Genomic DNA, 17,310 nt, shown 5'->3' with positions numbered 1-17,310 from the left:
AGTTATGTGAATTGAATGTAATGTTCTTGCATGCATGGAAGGTAATGTGGTTAGTATGATGTTGTTGGAATATAGATCATGAGGTTGTGATTGTTTTCATTAAAGTTAGAAAGTTTTTGGAAGAAGTAGTAAGTTGATTGAATATGGAAGTTGTTAGTATTGTTGTTGTTGGAATTGTGGTTGATATTTTGGCCGGGTTTGAATTCCCGGGATTGTTGTTGATTGAAATTAGCCAAGTTGAACTTGGTGGGATGGAGTATTTATAGGGGAAGTGCTGCCGAAATTTCGGTAGCCAAATGTTTCCTTAAGAATTCCACTCTATGTATCCTAATAAGAGTTTTGGTAAATATGACCAATTTGCAGATTTTGACGAGATTGCAACGTGAATTCGGAATAGCAAAAGAAGCGGAAAGAGGTATGTAAGGTTTCACCCTTCTTTCTATGGCATGTCTTAGACGGAATAACTTGGGTACGCGCCTCGGGGACAACTCTCTTCCCCGGAATCCGCATCCAAAGTTTTTCACTTTTTGTTCAATAGAATTGAACTAGAAAGTGTGCAAATGATGGAAAGACCTCTTAAACCCCTAGAACTTGCATAAGTGGGACCCGATTACCCTAGGACCCTCACAAGTAATGACATGACACGTAATATATGTAAATCATATACGTCACCCCATCCGGCCCGAGGTGGGCCCGCTACTCTCGGATTTTTCCTTACAGTCTTGCTTGACTTACTTGAAGTGAATCCAAAGGGAACCTTTGATCCCGATTTCGTTACCAAATGATAAATACTATGACTCCTCTAACGAAGGCACTTCCATGACGATAATGATAACAATGATGTTAGATAAGAGAATATGCCTATGATACGTACTACCGGAACGACTCTATGACTAAGAGGACTAAGATAAGTATCTTATGTAAACATGAAAATGATAAACTAATTTTTGAATCTTATTTATATTTCCTAGCTATGACTTTATTTTCTAAAAGATTTCAAAGTCTATGAACTGTTATCTATGATGCCCCGATTTCATTCTACGTTTACTTTAATATTATTCCCCGTTGGTAGTCTCACCTTAAAATACTCGTTCCTTCAAGGTGAGACAAAGCGATCACGAGTATTCTATAATATAATTGGAGGTCACCGACCTTACGTCACTCCGATGACTACATGATTCTTCTTTGGGCTTTCCTGCGTGCCTATGAGACATATGTATATAGGATACGTAAATGCATACAAGACATGTAAATGTATGTAAGATATGTGTATATATTTTTAAAACATGCACATGACGAAAGAGCTAGAGCGCTATAGACGTTGATGTACCTACACGACACACGTATATGTATATGATAAAAGAGCTAGAGCGCTATAGACGCTGATATATGTACATGATATATGCATGTGTATACGGGGAAAATGGAGGTAAGGGCAGAGCGTTATGAACGCATATCCACCTGATCAGTTGGCATTACATGATATGATATCGTCCCGGACGCGGGATGTGTATATTTATGGTTAAATGGATCGGCTGCCGACGCCTCGGCAATATGAGATGTCCTATTTTATATGTATATGTATATGAACAAGGAAAGATTCTTAAAGGAAAGCTAAGTAAGCATAGCACCTGCCAAGGGTATATATATATACAGGTTATGTTTCTACCTCAGGACATGTGCTATTATTCTCTTATGTCGTTATTTCCGTTTTATACTTTCCGTATGCTACTATTCATGCCTTACATACTCGGTACACTATTCGTACTGACGTCCCTTCTTGTGGACGTTGCGTTTCATGCCGCGCAGGTCAGCAGACAGGCGGATTTGATCCTTAGAAGCTCTACTAGCAGTGTTGATAGTGCTCCAGTTATTCCGGAGCCTCACTTCCTTGGTACTATATTGTGTATATATATTCGGGCACGGCAGTACTCAGCCCTTTCTATGTATAAACGTACTATGTCTAGAGGCTCGTAGACAGATATGTACAGTCAGTTAAGTATAGTTAGGTATATGGTGTTTTGGCATGCTAATGTTGATGTATAAGTGATAACGAAGTTTATTAGTCTATGTTCAGAATGACGCCGCTAATGTTAATGTTCAAAAAAAAATGGCTCTGTTTACATGGCTTGCTAAGAGGTAAAGGTAAAACGATAGACAAGGGGTGCTCTGTACAAGTATCGGGTACTCGTCACGGCCCCTAGACGGGTCGTGACACCAACCCACTCACAAACCGATGCACGTGATCTCCCGTATCAGCTATCATGGCTGGGGCATACCTGGCTAATGAGTTAAAACGAAGACTGTATTATCGAACGCTCAAATTTCCCTATCTGTGGTTCAAGAACATATCGGCTCAAGCCTGTCGAACCTCCGATGGTAGAAAATGTTGCAGAAATGCCTCAGTAAATTCCTGCCAAACCGGAGGGGGTGCATTTGCTCCCCTCGCAGATACCCAGCTATTATACCACAGAACTGCCACATCCCGCAGCCTGTATGAAGCCAACTCTACGGACTCCGTATCCGATGCATGTATGATCCTCAGAGTCCTCAGCATCTCATCTATGAAACTCTGCGGGTCTTCCTCTGGTTTGGATCCATAAAACTCCGGAGGTCTCAAGGTGATAAAATCGCGGGCCCTTGCACTCACCACCCTGTCTCCCGGGTCTACATCTTGCCGCTGAACCTGTGCGGCAACTAGCTGGGTCAATAACTGGATGGCCTCTGTCATCTGTTGGCCCGGAGCTGCTGGCGGTGGAACTGGAGGTGCTGGGGCTGGAGCTGGAACTCTTTCCTGCTCTGCTGATACAGGGGAAGCAGGAGAAGTCTGAGGGGGAGCTTCATTATAAGACTCGTCTTCTTCTAGCTCCCGTTCAACCCTGCTTCCAGTCGCCAACTTACCCTTCTGGGCCGCCATAGCCTTCCTCTTCTTCGGCATTACTGAAACCATAACATAGGATTAAGAAAAGAACATGGAAACCTGGTAGCATAGCTCTATCGTACGATCTAGAATACAAAGAAGGTCATATTTCCTAAATGCCCTGCAGCCTCCTGTCTATAAGTGTGGCGCGCTACACACCCATAAACAGGACTCTACCGGACACGGCTCGTAGACAAACCCCTAGGACCGCCTGCTCTGATACCACTTCTGTCACGACCCTAGTTGGGTCGTGACAATATAATAATGCTGAGGAACCTACGGTCCGATCCATCATCACTGTGCACCAGCTGATCAGGTGGTAATGTGTATATAATGCCTATCCTTGTCCTCATACCTCATATACATATAACATACGCGTATATAACGCCTTCTGATCATAGGTCAATGTGCATAAATATATATGAATGCAATGCATGTATCAACTGAATACATAGAACTCTCGGAGTGACATAAGGCCGTACTACCTCCGATGGAAATCTTTGAGCTAATATCATCAATATAAGAAATCTCAAGACCCATGAACAAAAGGAACAATCAGAAATGGGGTACGGGAACATCAAAGACTGAAGTACTCCTGATGCTTCTAAGAGTAGTGTAATATGGAAGCTCGCTTAAACATTTGTTTGTTCATATCATGAGATCATGCCAAAACGAAAGAAAGGACAACCTTACATACCTTGGAGTCTACCTAATTCCCAATGCTTACGGCCCGAGCTTGTAACACTACAACCAAGATAAAACGAATTACAATTATGCCATATACATCCCTTACTACCCATTTCAAGTACTATGAAACTTAACGAAATTTGGGCAGCATTTTCCCTATAATTCTTACTCCAATCCAACTCCCAAATGGTGCACAACATACAAAACATCATCAACAACAATAGTGACAATATACAACAACATAAACAAGTAGAAATCTCTCCAAAATTCCAATTGAAACAACCTTCAAGGCAGCCACATCAACTAACTAGTTTAGGTCCTTCATATCATGTTTTCCTTCACTCTAAACTAAGGGATTCTTTCACAAACAACTTATGTCAATAATTTCATATCAAAATATAATCAAATCCATGCCAAAAGATCTCCCAAAATAGCCACTAATCTTGGTTTGACTCAATTAACTCACCGCTTCCATAACTATATTTCCTTCACTTTAAATCGCTAAAATCTTGGTAATTAACTTAATAGAAAAGATATGAATAGTATAAATACCTTAAAGGGGCTGGAATTCCAAGAACCAAACTCCAAATCCAACTCCTAAGCTCAACAACCTCAATCAAACCCTAGGAACAACTTTCCCTTCACTAGGTCGGGTTTTCGGGGCTCAGATCTTAGTTGGATGATAAATAAAGGTTAGGAGAGGATTGGGGAGTATTAGGGAGAGTTTAGGGTCTGTTAATGTGAGTTAAAATGATAAAAAGTACGAATTAGATGCATATATATAACAGCTGCACCGCCTGAAAATTGACGAGTCGTCGATGTGCTTCGACAGATCGTCGACACTTCGATGGCCCATATCTCCCACAGTCAATGGGCAAATGCAGATATGCCAGCTATATTGGAAAGTACTCTCGCTAAACTTATGAATGCATAGTTTATGGGTTTCGTACCTCCTCACAGTTTATGAGATATGCCTCTCTAAATTTGACCCAAAATTTCTGTCCGGAATTCTGCCAAATTTTCCCAAAGTTTCAATAAACTTAATTTCTTCGATTTTCTTAACATCCAACCATCCTGATACTTACTTAACATGATACCAAGCTCTCATGTATGAAATGAGCATGTATAATTCCTTATGACCTTAACGACAACCTTGCCTTTTAAATCTTCGTCAACTAACTCACCACGAAACGTTTTGGATAAAAGTACGGGGTGTAAGACTATATCACGCCTATTATTCAACAACATAACAACAACCTTATATAAGTCTCTTTAATTCCATATCACTACTCACTCCAGGATTTATATCAAAACAGCCTAATATACGCTTTGTAGATGACACTTATACACTTTCTTCTTCCAATTATACCAAGTATAATATCCTCAATACAACCTCAACACCAACTACTATCCTTACATTAAGGTTTTAGCTTGAAAATATAATTACAACATAACTCAAGTTAGATTACATCTCAACATATACTCAAATTCATATTTGAACCTTCCCTCCGACTCTTTTCCTTCCAAACCTCACATAATCATCATATAAACTCATAAACATGGAGTTAAGATAGAATCTTACCTCAAAACTCAAGAACACATAAATTCCAAGAGTGCTTCACCTTGAAGTATCCTCCAAAACCATTACCAAGAGGAGAAACAAACTTGCATGATCACTTTAAACACTTAATCTGTATTTCTTGGTTGTAATTCTCAGTATAAAAATGTCACTTTCTGCCTAAGGAAATACGTTCCGTACTTGAAATTTATAGTTTTGTATGGATCGTGTTTTGCACCGTACTTCTAGAATTTGTGATATGTCAGTTGCATTGGAAAGAAAACTCTTTGAACTTGAATTTACATAGGTTATTTATTCCATAACTCCTCATATGCTAGAAGATATATGTTACAACCTGGAAAATTTTGTAACGCTAGTGTCATAAGTAAACTAACGTGAGCCCGGAGGGGCCATGAAACTCTTATAAGGTTAATCAAGACTTTTAACAAGTGTTAATAGAGTATCTAAAGGTTCCGAGATCAAGTTAATTGAAGAAAGTAAGTTGTCGAAACTTTTGGAAATCTTGGCAGAATTTGGGATGGGATTTCTAGTTCAAATTGAGAGGGGTGGCTCTCCTATCATATGAGGAGTTATTGGGTGAATCAATTATCCAAATTGAAGTTCAATGAGTCTAGTTTTCAACGCAACAAACCGTTCCTCGATACGACATCGGAGTAGGAAGTTATGGGCATTTCAAGACAGACACGACACTATTTCGTGTATAGTGATATCTATTGTTGCTATTGAAGTTGTAGATGTTAAGCTTGAAAGAAGGGTTTGGATTTAGAGTTTTTGGACCGGAAAAGGTATGTTCTTCATCTTGACTTTGATATTAAGTTGTTTTTGGAAGATTTTAATGGTTTAATGTAAAGGAAAACATGGTATAAACGTCGTAGGTGGATATATTGATGTTGTTGACTTATGGACTGATTTTCGAAGAAATTTTTGGATGGATTTGTATACGTTTATCATGTAGTATCTTTAATATGTTGTTATTGTTTTTGTTGTTGTTATTGTTATTGATGTTAAGGAGCTGTTGTGGAATTGGTTCGGAGTAGATAATATAGGGGAAATACTGACTGAATTTCGTTAACTTATTAACTAGTTGAGTTTGAGAATTTAAGTGTTCCTATAGCCTGATTGTTGTATAAATTATCTTGGATGTAGATTTGCAGGCTTCAAAGGTGGATTTTTAGTAGCTAAGTGACGGTAAGGTATGTTAAGGCTATCCCTTTCCTTCGTTTTGGCATGATCCTTACGAACCAGACGTATATGTAACGTTAATCCATAATCACTCTATTCTTAGAAGCTTGGAATGACCTATTTTATTCATGTTCTATAATGTATCTTCAAAAAGTCTTCCTTCAAATTCAGTAGGATCTCTAGAGTTACTAGTACTCTTATCAAGTTTTTGCATTGCATTGCATTTATATATATGTATGGGATATGGGAAAGGTATATGTATGACCTCATGCATGCATGCATAGTATTTACGCATATCATTAGCCCTCAAAGGCAGTTCAGATGCACAGTATTTATACATATCATTGGTCTATAGAAACAGCTTAGATGTACAGGTTTATTTTCTCTCTCATGTTTTATGTTACTCTCATGTCTCTATTATGCCATTTTTCATGCCTTACATACTCTATACATTGTCCGTACTGACGTCCCTTTGCTGGGGGTGCTAGGTTTCATTCTCGCAGGTTTTGATATACAGGTTGATGGATCTTCCAGTAGAATATCAACTCAGCAGACTGTGTTGTGGCACTCCACTTGCTCCGGAGTTGTTCAGTGAGTCAGCATGGTTGCATATACATTTGCATGGGTATGGCAGGGTCTTGTCCCGACCACGTTATGTCATGTAATCTAGTAGAGGCTTGTAGACAACTATGTACAGTTAGATGATGCATAGTCTTGTTACTCCACAGGTTATTGTACAAATATATCTATATAACGGCCTGGTAGGCCAGTACAGTATGTCCAGTATGTTCATATAGCTGCACCTTTATAGACTACCTCATTTTAGTCATGTTTCTGTATGAGTCAGTGGGGTACCACAAGGCACCCCTATCAACCTATCTATATTATGGTTTATGTTTATGTTACAGATGTACGATAGATGGTACTTGACTAGTACGGTCAGGTTCCCGTCATGACCCTCTAGTTGGGTTGTGACAATATACCTCACCAAAGTTGGACCAAAAATCTTGTCTAGAATTCTGTCAAATTTTCCCAAAGTTTTGACAAACTTAATTTCTTCGATTCGCTTGATCTCGAAACCTTCCAATGCCTACTAAATATGATCTTAAACTCTTATACGCTCAAAATAGACATGTCTAATCCCATATGATCCCGAAGGTTGTATCGCTCTTTCAAGTCTACGACGACTAACTCGCGATGAAATCTACATACAAAAGTACGAGGTGTAACAGATTGATAGCTAGTTCAACCGTCCCACTTCCTCTCATACCAATTCTCTTTGTTATTTTCTCTTTTAACTTCGTAGAAACTTCTTGACTCAAGTCTGCTAGTTTGCATTGAGTCGTCCATTATTCTAAGTAAAACAAGAATCCATTCCAACCAAGAGTAGAAACTAATTCCCTTGTAACCAATCGGAATTAACAAGATTACAATCATTGGCCGAGGTAATTTATGAGGTAATCAAAGGTGCACATACTTGAGAGATTGTGAGTTGATTTTCACTAACCTAACACATTTTCTTATTTTGTTGATTGTCTTCTAGGTAGCATGTCAACCGGAGATGGAACTCAACCTCCCACCGGGGAAGTAACACTTAATGAGTTAGCTTCAATAATAGCCGAAATGCCTAGACAAATAAATGGGGAACATGTCTAGTCGAATGGGAAACATTGAGGGAGAGGTACGTGCCATAAAGGGAAGTATGAGGGAGATGTCATAGTCACCTCAAGCTTTCATTCAAGGAACCACAAGTGGGGGACGTCATGACAATTCGTCTACATTGTTGCACGGATCCCTTCACTAACTATATAACCCCACTCCCCAAAACACCCCTCAACACACCACTCCCCAAAGTACCATCCTTACCCTGCCAAAAAACAGTCTAATACCCTAATGAAAAACCCCACATCCACAAGATCCAATTCCAAATGATCCACCTTCAATTGACCCACAACTAAATGAACCATTGCTACCTAAAATGGTCCAAATATCTGGCAACCAAACCAAGATGAGCCACCACTTGATGATGATAAGATAGATAATGCTATTTGTGGGCGTTATGCCAATCAAGCTTGGGAACACCGGGGGCAAGCACAAGGTGCCTATCGAGAAAGAGGGGGATGGCCCACCTCCTCAAGTGGGAAGACAAGGAGGTCACCAAGCCCATGATGATCATCAAGATAGAGATGTTCTTCAAGGTCATAATTTCTATGGAGATGACTTTGGAGGAGAGTCGAATGGAATCATGGGAACTAAGGGACCTTTGGGGTCGAGACACGGGTCTCAAATCTATTAAGGTATCTCTTCCAAGCTTCAAAAGGGGTAGTGATCCCGGTGTTCTTCTTGAATGGAGAATGCAATGTGACTAGATCTTCTTAACAAATGACATGTCGGAGGTGAAAAAGGCATCTTATGCGATTGCCCAATTCGAAGGATTCACCTCCATATGGTGGGAAACTCAAGTGAAAGTGAGAAGGTTGCATATATGGCCTATGACATCCATTTGGGAAGAGTTAAAGACGATCTTGAAGCATAAATATTTCACCGAACGATACAAACAAGAGCAACACAAAAAGGTCTACATTTTGAGGCAAGATAACAAGATTATGGAAGAATACTATGATAAGTTCCAACTTGTGAAAATGAGAATCGACTTTGAAGAGGATGCATTGTTATTGTTCTTGTCTTTTTATCTAGAATTACATCACAACCGGTACCTTTGAACTGCCTCTGTGGGTCATGAACATACATACTTATACTTACGTACTTATAACTATATATGTATATAATTCCATTAGCCTCATTGGGCATCTTCCTTACCATAATAGCCTCTGTGGGCGTAATCATCATTATGTAACCAGCTGATCAGGTGGTGGAGCGTATATAACACTATTTCCTTATATATATATATATATATATATATATATATATATATATATATATAATGCATGAAGACTCTTATGGAACACTACAACATCTTTCGGAGTGACTTGTAGTCGATAAGCCTCCGAATACATTATGAACATCAACATCATTATCATATTCCTCAAAAGGGACTTAGGAATCATATCTATATATGCTTCGAATACATAACATAGGAGTGAATAACAGGCACATTCTTAGCCATCAACAGTAGAGCCAAATTATGGAATGACATTATGTTTACGTTTCATTTACTTGGATCATGCCAAAAGAAAGAGAGTCGGCCTTAACATACCTTTGTTGCTAACGACTCTGTTATACCCCGTATTTTTGTACGTTGGATTATTCGTAAGCTAATCGACATAAGTTCAAGGACAAGGTTATTTTTGAGATATGAGACAAGGACTTTTTAATCCCGATTTTAATAAGTGCACGATTTGGTTGTAAATTTCAATTAGTGTAGAAATATTAGTGGAGATTTGGGATTAATTAACCATGATCAGATTATTAACTAGGGATTAATGGTTAATTAAGCTAATTAGACCACTAAGTGGGCCCACAAAACATGGCTGAATCTGATTGGTGTTTATTTGAGTGGGACACATGTCATTGTGGTTGGACACGTGTCATCAGGGCTGGTAGCATATATATTTTAGTTGATGACAAAGCGTAGCTCATATTTCATCTTCCCAAAATGATTTAGAAAAAAAAACCTCAACAACCATGGCTGCCAAGCACGACAAACCTTAAATTTTAAAAAGGAAGAGAATTATAACTCAATAAAAGTGTTCCAAATGTCCCAAAGGAGGCAGCAACATTAGAAGTTGAGTTGGAGAAGAAGAAGTGGTTCAATTGGTGCAAGTGAGTATAGGATCTGCCCTAACTAATTTGAGGTAAGATTTCTTCTTCTAGTAATGTAATTGGAGTTAATGATGTTGTAATGGAGAGATTAAAGTATATTAGACGAAGTTTGAAGTAAGAAAATTACATGATTATTGTTGGCGTTGTAAGTGGGCAGAATTGGAGTTGTTCTAATTGGATTAAGTTTTATTAGTGTTGTCATTGTAATGGTATTGTATTGAAGGTAATTTGTTATGTTGAAGGGCTGGAAATATAGTTATAGATAAGTATGGGTGCTATTGCTTATGGTAATATTATACTCTTTTCCGTGTGTTTGTAATTTTGCGAAGTAAGGATTGAAAATCGTATTTTTGATGTTGTAGTTTTGGTGGAATGTTTCGAACTTGTTTAAATGACGTTGAAGTAGTTTTCTTGTACTTGGATGGTGGTTGATGTTGTGGTCGTGTTGTTGTTGATATGGCTCGTAAATTTGGAAGAAAACAAGTGTGTAAGATATTGTATAATTGGTTAAAGGATTGATAGAATGAATAAACATCGCAAGGGATGTTAGAATTAATTATTGGTGTGTCGTAACTGTTGTTGTTGTCGTATAGTTCTCGTTATTTCCATTGTGGTTGTTGTTGTGTTGTTGAGATAATTTCCTCGTTTATGGAAAGTAGTTGATATTGTGATTGTGGGCTGTTTTGAAAATGATCTGGAGGTGGATCCGATTCTAGCTTGATATGAAATTGTTGGTATTGCTATTGTTGGTATATGGTCGATATTTTTGCTGAATTGGGATCTCGAGGATTGTTGAGTTCTCAGGGGAAATGCTGCCCGAATTTATATAGGCTATAGCTGGGTTGCTCTTATCGTAATTAAATTTCTGAACATGAGGTTGAGCTAATGTGTACATAGCCTAGTTGTATTATTGTTGTTATGGAGTTTTGGAAGATGGCAAGGTGAAACGCCGAATAGTTGTCATATAGGGAGCTCGTGGCTCGTCGTATTGTCCATATGCTATCTTGTTGGTTGTGCTTGATTACAAGTTGGCTGATGCTAGTGTTACTATGATTATCTTGTTGATAAAGTCTTAAAAAGGGCTGATTCATCATAATTGTTTCGAGGGTCGTAAATCAAGGTATGTAAAGCTAACCCTTCCTTCATTTGGCATGATCTTTATGAAACAAACAGACGACGAGCATATAACCCCAAAGAAGTTCCTATTCTTAGAGACACTAGGATGGCTAATGTCTTTGATTTCCAGAACCTATTTCATTATGTTTTGATACGTGTCTATGATTCTTGAAGTTCTATTTGATATGATCCATAATGACATTCGAGGGGCATTTGACATAACTGTGGTCTTTGATACTCAAGTGTTAGTTTATTCTACTTATTCTATTGAGTCTCAGATGATGATTTAGTTTGCATATAGTTGCTCACTACTCTGCTCGTGCATACTGTTAATATATCTTTCACCGAGTCCCAGGCCGGGTATGTTTTCGTGCACAATTTCACTGCATTGTTCACTGAGTCCCTCACTAGAGGGCCGGGTACGGTATATATATATATATGATGATATGATGATGTGATGATGGCACTGAGACCCCTGATGGGCCGGGTATGGTATACATGTATACGACTTTATTCACCGAGTCCATAATGGGCCGGATATGGTATATGATATAGCTATGCATGATTTCATTTCATAAGTATGTCTTTGATTATCTAATTTTGGTACGAATTTCCTTGAAGGTAGAAACGTGAGCATTGGAGAGAAGCATCCAAGTGATAGAGTTAACGAATCATTAAGGTATGAAAGGCTAGTCCCTTCCTTCTATGGCACGATTCTCATGAAACAAATTCCCTTTTTCCTTCCATGACTTTCTTACTGTTACACCCCGTACTTCGGAGAAACACTGTTAAATTTGAATGTAAGAATGTCGAGTTACGACTAGGTAAAACAACTTTGGAGTATGAGGAATGAGGCATTATTAAGTATATTGTTTAAATAATGGATGATTATGATCTTGTAAGTCGTAATCGGGAAAGAGTATTTTAAAACACAAGAATATGGTCATTATCATGTATAATAAGTGATAAATATCATGTATGGAGGGTTTCGGAATATTTCGAGATCGAGCAAATTGAAGAAAATAAGTTCGACGAAAATTTGAGAAATGCTGGATAGATTTTTAGTCAACTTTGGAGGGGGTATATCTCTATGCATATTTGGAGTTTTAAGGCGTTTCAAAAGCCTAAAATGAAGTTCGTCAAGTCTAGTTTATGATGCGACAAACCACTCATCGATAGGACGTCGGAGTAGAGAATTATAGACGTTACAAACTGAACTGTCGCGCAGAAACAGCACTGCTACAGCACTGCAACAGTACCGCTACAGCACTGCTACCGTACTGTAGCTACAGTGACGCCGTTTCAGCCCTTATAAAAAGGGGCAAACCCCCATTTTTATCATCTAAAAACTTCTCAAATTTTCCAGGAAATTCAGCAACAAAAAGGGGCCTAAATCTCACATAAAAGTGAGGATTGTGAGTGAAATTTCAAGCTACGAAGTACTAATCGAAGTCCGGGCAACGCATAATCACGAATATAATTTTGTTTGGAGTTAGAGGAGCACGGGAACAAGAAAATGTTGAAGAATTTGCTACTTTCATAAAAACAAGGTAAGAATTAATTCCTTTTTCTTATGTTATGAAGGTTTGTTTGTGTTGTAGTATGTAGAAATGAGTAGAATTTATGGAAATATGGAAGTTTGCAAAGTGGGTGTGTATATATGTAAGTGGCCATATATGTATATTGTTGTATAGGTAATATGGGTTGAATTTTATGTTGTATTCTAGTTGTGGTTATGGTGGAATTCATATTGGAAATGGAAGTTGAATGACTTTGGTTGAGGTTGGAAATATGGAATATAGCCATGTGGTGTATAGAAGTAGAATGGAAATGGATTAATTTTGTTTAATGTGTTAGTTGTGTTGTGGTGAACCTTATGATGTAAATGAAGGTTAAATGGCTTAAGTTGGCATTGAATTGGAATGTAGAAGATTATGTCACTTTAGAATTATTTTGTGATATTATGGAAATGAAGTTGTTAAGATGTGAATTATGATTATGGTTGATGAAATTGGAAGATGGAAGTATGTTATGGATATGTAGGTTGAATATTAGAAGTTTTGGATGAATTATGACTTTGGTGGAAAGTTTGTATATTTTGTATATCTTGTGAATATTTTGTGGAAATGATATGAAATGCTTCCGAATTATGTTGTAATGATCTTGATTAGTAATGAATATGAAAATGTCGATATTGATTTGAAAATACGAAGTTGGAATGAAGGCTACGACGTTATGTTGGAAAGATGACTAATTATGTTATATTGCGTTTTGTAGTGATTATTGTTGTTGTTGGTGTTGTTGTTGGGTTGTTGTTGATTGTTTTGGCCGAGTAGAATTCTCGGGGGCGCTATATGTATAGGGGAGATGCTGCCCAAATTTTGTAGAAAATGTTGACTCAAGATTTAGGACTTAAGTCTTATGGCTAACAATTGGTAAACGTGACCATTTGTCATTTGTAGATTTCGGGCGAAACGGGAATTGAATTCGGAAAGGCGTAAAGACCACATAAGGTATGTAAAGCTATCCCGATTCTTCTTTTGGCATGCCCTAGGTGTACTAGGATCAGATTTGAGCCTTGGAAAGCATTCTGCTCATCGGAATCCGCATTTGAAAATACCCTTTTTTCATTCAATGGAATTGAACCCTATAAGTATGCTTTATTGAAAGAATTGTGCAAACTTCCGCAAATTGTCTAGAAAATTATGGAATGTCCCCAGAACCGCCGTATCTGACTTTATAAGCTTAAAATACGTAATTTGAGCCCACCGCTTTGTTTGTCCCGGGGTGGGCCCACAATTTCCGATTTTACCCTTTACGTGTTTATGACTTGTCTTCGAGCATTTTTTTTAAGAAATATTCTAACTACTCTCTTAACTACTAAATAAAAAATTGTTTTAATATTTCATTAAGCCTTATGAATTGTTTTGGAACTTGGAAACGATCTCTGAAAAATTATGCTTTCGTAACCCATTTTGACATTCGAATTTCACTTACCTTGACTCCGCCCGATTTCATTGATTTGATCTGTCATTCGATATGCTTCATTGAGTCTCTGGAAATATATATGGTATTTTTATTGCATTTAGTTTCTCACTACTCCATTCGTGGATGCCCCAAAGTTTCCCACACTGAGCCCGGGCCAGGATATGTTCTCAAGCGTCTTCCACTGCATTGTTCGCCGTGCCTCGATGTGAGGGGGCAAGTATACGGGTACATGGGTTGTGGAGTATGCTGTGCCATGTACACTATTCTGATATGATATGATATGATCTGATATGATATATTATGTTACGGGGTTATTCCCCTTCTCTGATTCCTTATGAGTTGTGGCACCAGTGTCGGGGGGTGACCACGTTCTGTTTGCCGAGTCCCCTAGCAGGGGCCGGATATGATATGGCATATGTTTCTGTACATACTCTTCATGTTTTGAAAATATGAATTTGATACTCTGGACATCTCACTCACATTTCTGTACGTTCTGTTCCGGTTATGATTTTGTTCCGTAATGGGACCAGGTATGACATACGTTTCCTGTAAGTACTATTTATGCTTTATGATCAACATTTTGCTAATCTGGATATTCCATTCATTTTTCTGTACCTCATGTTCCGATTATGACTTTGTTTACTACGTTCCATGCTTTACATACTCAGTACATATTTCGTACTGACCCCCTTTCTTCGGGGGCTGCGTTTTCATGCCGCGCAGGTACAGACTACAGATTTGCTGACCCACCTGCCTAGGACACCTATTCTGCTATTCTGGAGCGCTCTTTTGTCCAGAGCCTATACTCTGGTACAGTCTGCTGCTGTTGGATATATGTACGTTATTCAGGGGTATGACGGGGCCCTGTCCCGTCTTATGTTTCTGTTATGTTCTGTCGAGGTCTGTAGACATACATGTGGGTTCTGTATATGTTTTGGGTTGCTATGATTTGTGATAGCCTTATCGGCTTCCATGTGCTATATATGTTCCTCTGTGACACTAGTAACGTCGACTGACTTTTATATTTATATAATCTGCTAGTCTGCTGGTTTGGGTTATTGGGTACGTTTGGGTGTCCAGCACGGACACTAGTCACGGCCTACGGGGTTGGGTCGTGACACTTACATTCTAGGAAATATGAGTCAACATTATCTAGAGATTCTAAAGCCTATGATATGACATTAATTATTATTGATAAACCCACCTTATGATACTAGTTCCTTCAAGGTGAGGTAAGACGATTAGGATTTCCCCATAAAAGAATCGGGGGTTCTTGACCTTACGTCACCCCGATATGGTTATAGCTTATCTTGGAACTCTAATGTATGTTTTATGATGAGTTATGTAATGTACGTGATGATACGATTATACCGCGCCTAGATGGCCGGACATGTCACCGCTAATGCGGGCTGCTTGTGATTATACCGCGCCTAGATGGCCGGACATGTCACCGCTAATGTAGGCTGCTTGTGATTTTACCGTGCCTAGAGGGTCGGACATGACACCACTAGTGGACGACGTATGATGGTACCCGGACGCAGGTAAACGAGGATTATATATGTGATAAGTTGATGTATGTGATATGTCTAGAATGCATTTATTTTTAAAGGCTAAGCAGGTTATGTTTTCACCTTCTGTTTCAAATTTTTTTATTATGCTCATTTTATTTAAGCCTTACATACTCAGTACAATGCTCGTAGTGACGTCCTTTTCTTTGGACGCTGTGTTCATGCCCGCAGGTAGACAGGGAGGTGATCCAGACTCATAGGAGCTATCAGTAGTCTTGAGAGCACCCCATTGTTCCGGAGGTGCCATTGCTTATGATTTTGTGTATATATCTATTTTGGGCACGACGGGTCCATATGTCTAGTACTCTAGTAGAGGCTCGTAGATACGCATGTGTGGGTAGTATGGTCTCACGATATTTCCCATGTATATATATATATATATATATATATATATATATCATTATTTTGATAGCCAGAGGGCTTAAGTATATAAAAGTAATTATATTTCAAATGAAAATGGTTTCCCTATGATTATAAGCAGGTTATTAACGAATGATCGTAGAATGAGTATGATTACGAGTAATATGACTGATGCTCGGTGGTTAGCCCTGGGTACCTGTCATGGCCCTTAGTTGGGTCGTGACACTAGGCCACATCCCCACCCTGTGTCAATTGTGCCTTCAATGATCAATTATCAAGTAATATCTCAATTTCATCAAGAAGATCACATTAACTTATCGCCACAATTGTCATCAAATTATAGATCATAACATCGAATAATGGCACTAAGCCCACATTATCACTCAATCAATAGCATATAGGAATTCTAACCACACATTATGCCCCAAGACTAGACATGCTTTCTCCTATTAATCTCATAACATAATCAATTAATCAAAGTCTAACTCAAGTAAGCCGTAACCTACCTCAACTGCAGAGTTGGAACAATGCGAATCACTCCACTATATCCTTTCCTTTCCTTAATGCCTCGGAACGCTCGAAATCTAGAATACATAAGGCTAAGTAAGCAATTGTTCATCTAATCATTAACAATGTAAACTTTAGGGAAGAAACCCTAGCAATTCCACCCTCTTTCAATAGAGAATATAACTCTAGGTGTGAATTTGCCCTAGTATTGATTACCACAAGTCACAATATGTTAATTCATGGTCTTTCTGTTCAATTAAACACTTTATCATCAATTTTCATGCTAAAGTTGTCACCTTTCCGAAACCCTAAGCCTCAATTCACCATTAATAAGTATGTAGATATTTAATTCTCAAGTTAGAAGTAATAATTCATGCTTTTAGATGATAACCAATCAATAATTTTTATAACCCACCAACTATTAAAGGTCTATTAAGTTCTAGGGCTACTAGTCCTTAATTCACCATTGTAGGCCAACTAGAATGATGATAATCTTAAAGATGATTGCGTAATGAAGGAAGGAAGGATTGAGACTTATTGTCACGCCCCAAAACCCACCCTAGACTTGACTAGCATCCGACGTCATGAACAACATCGGAAGAACCTAAATGATGCAACAA

The 17,310-nt window shown here is 38.4% G+C and overlaps 1 long non-coding RNA gene across 1 annotated transcript; it reads left to right on the top strand.

The window, feature by feature from the left end:
- The first annotated feature begins 12,561 nt into the window (after positions 1-12,561).
- On the top strand, positions 12,562-15,107 carry LOC132641515 (uncharacterized). The gene is made up of 3 exons (XR_009582888.1): positions 12,562-12,817; positions 13,730-13,780; positions 14,979-15,107. It is a non-coding gene; the product is annotated as an uncharacterized LOC132641515 (long non-coding RNA).
- The last annotated feature ends 2,203 nt before the right edge of the window (positions 15,108-17,310 follow it).

Source organism: Lycium barbarum, chromosome 1 (genome assembly GCF_019175385.1).
Source record: "Lycium barbarum isolate Lr01 chromosome 1, ASM1917538v2, whole genome shotgun sequence".
Lineage (NCBI taxonomy): Eukaryota > Viridiplantae > Streptophyta > Magnoliopsida > Solanales > Solanaceae > Lycium > Lycium barbarum.
This window is presented reverse-complemented; position numbering and strand designations above follow the sequence as displayed.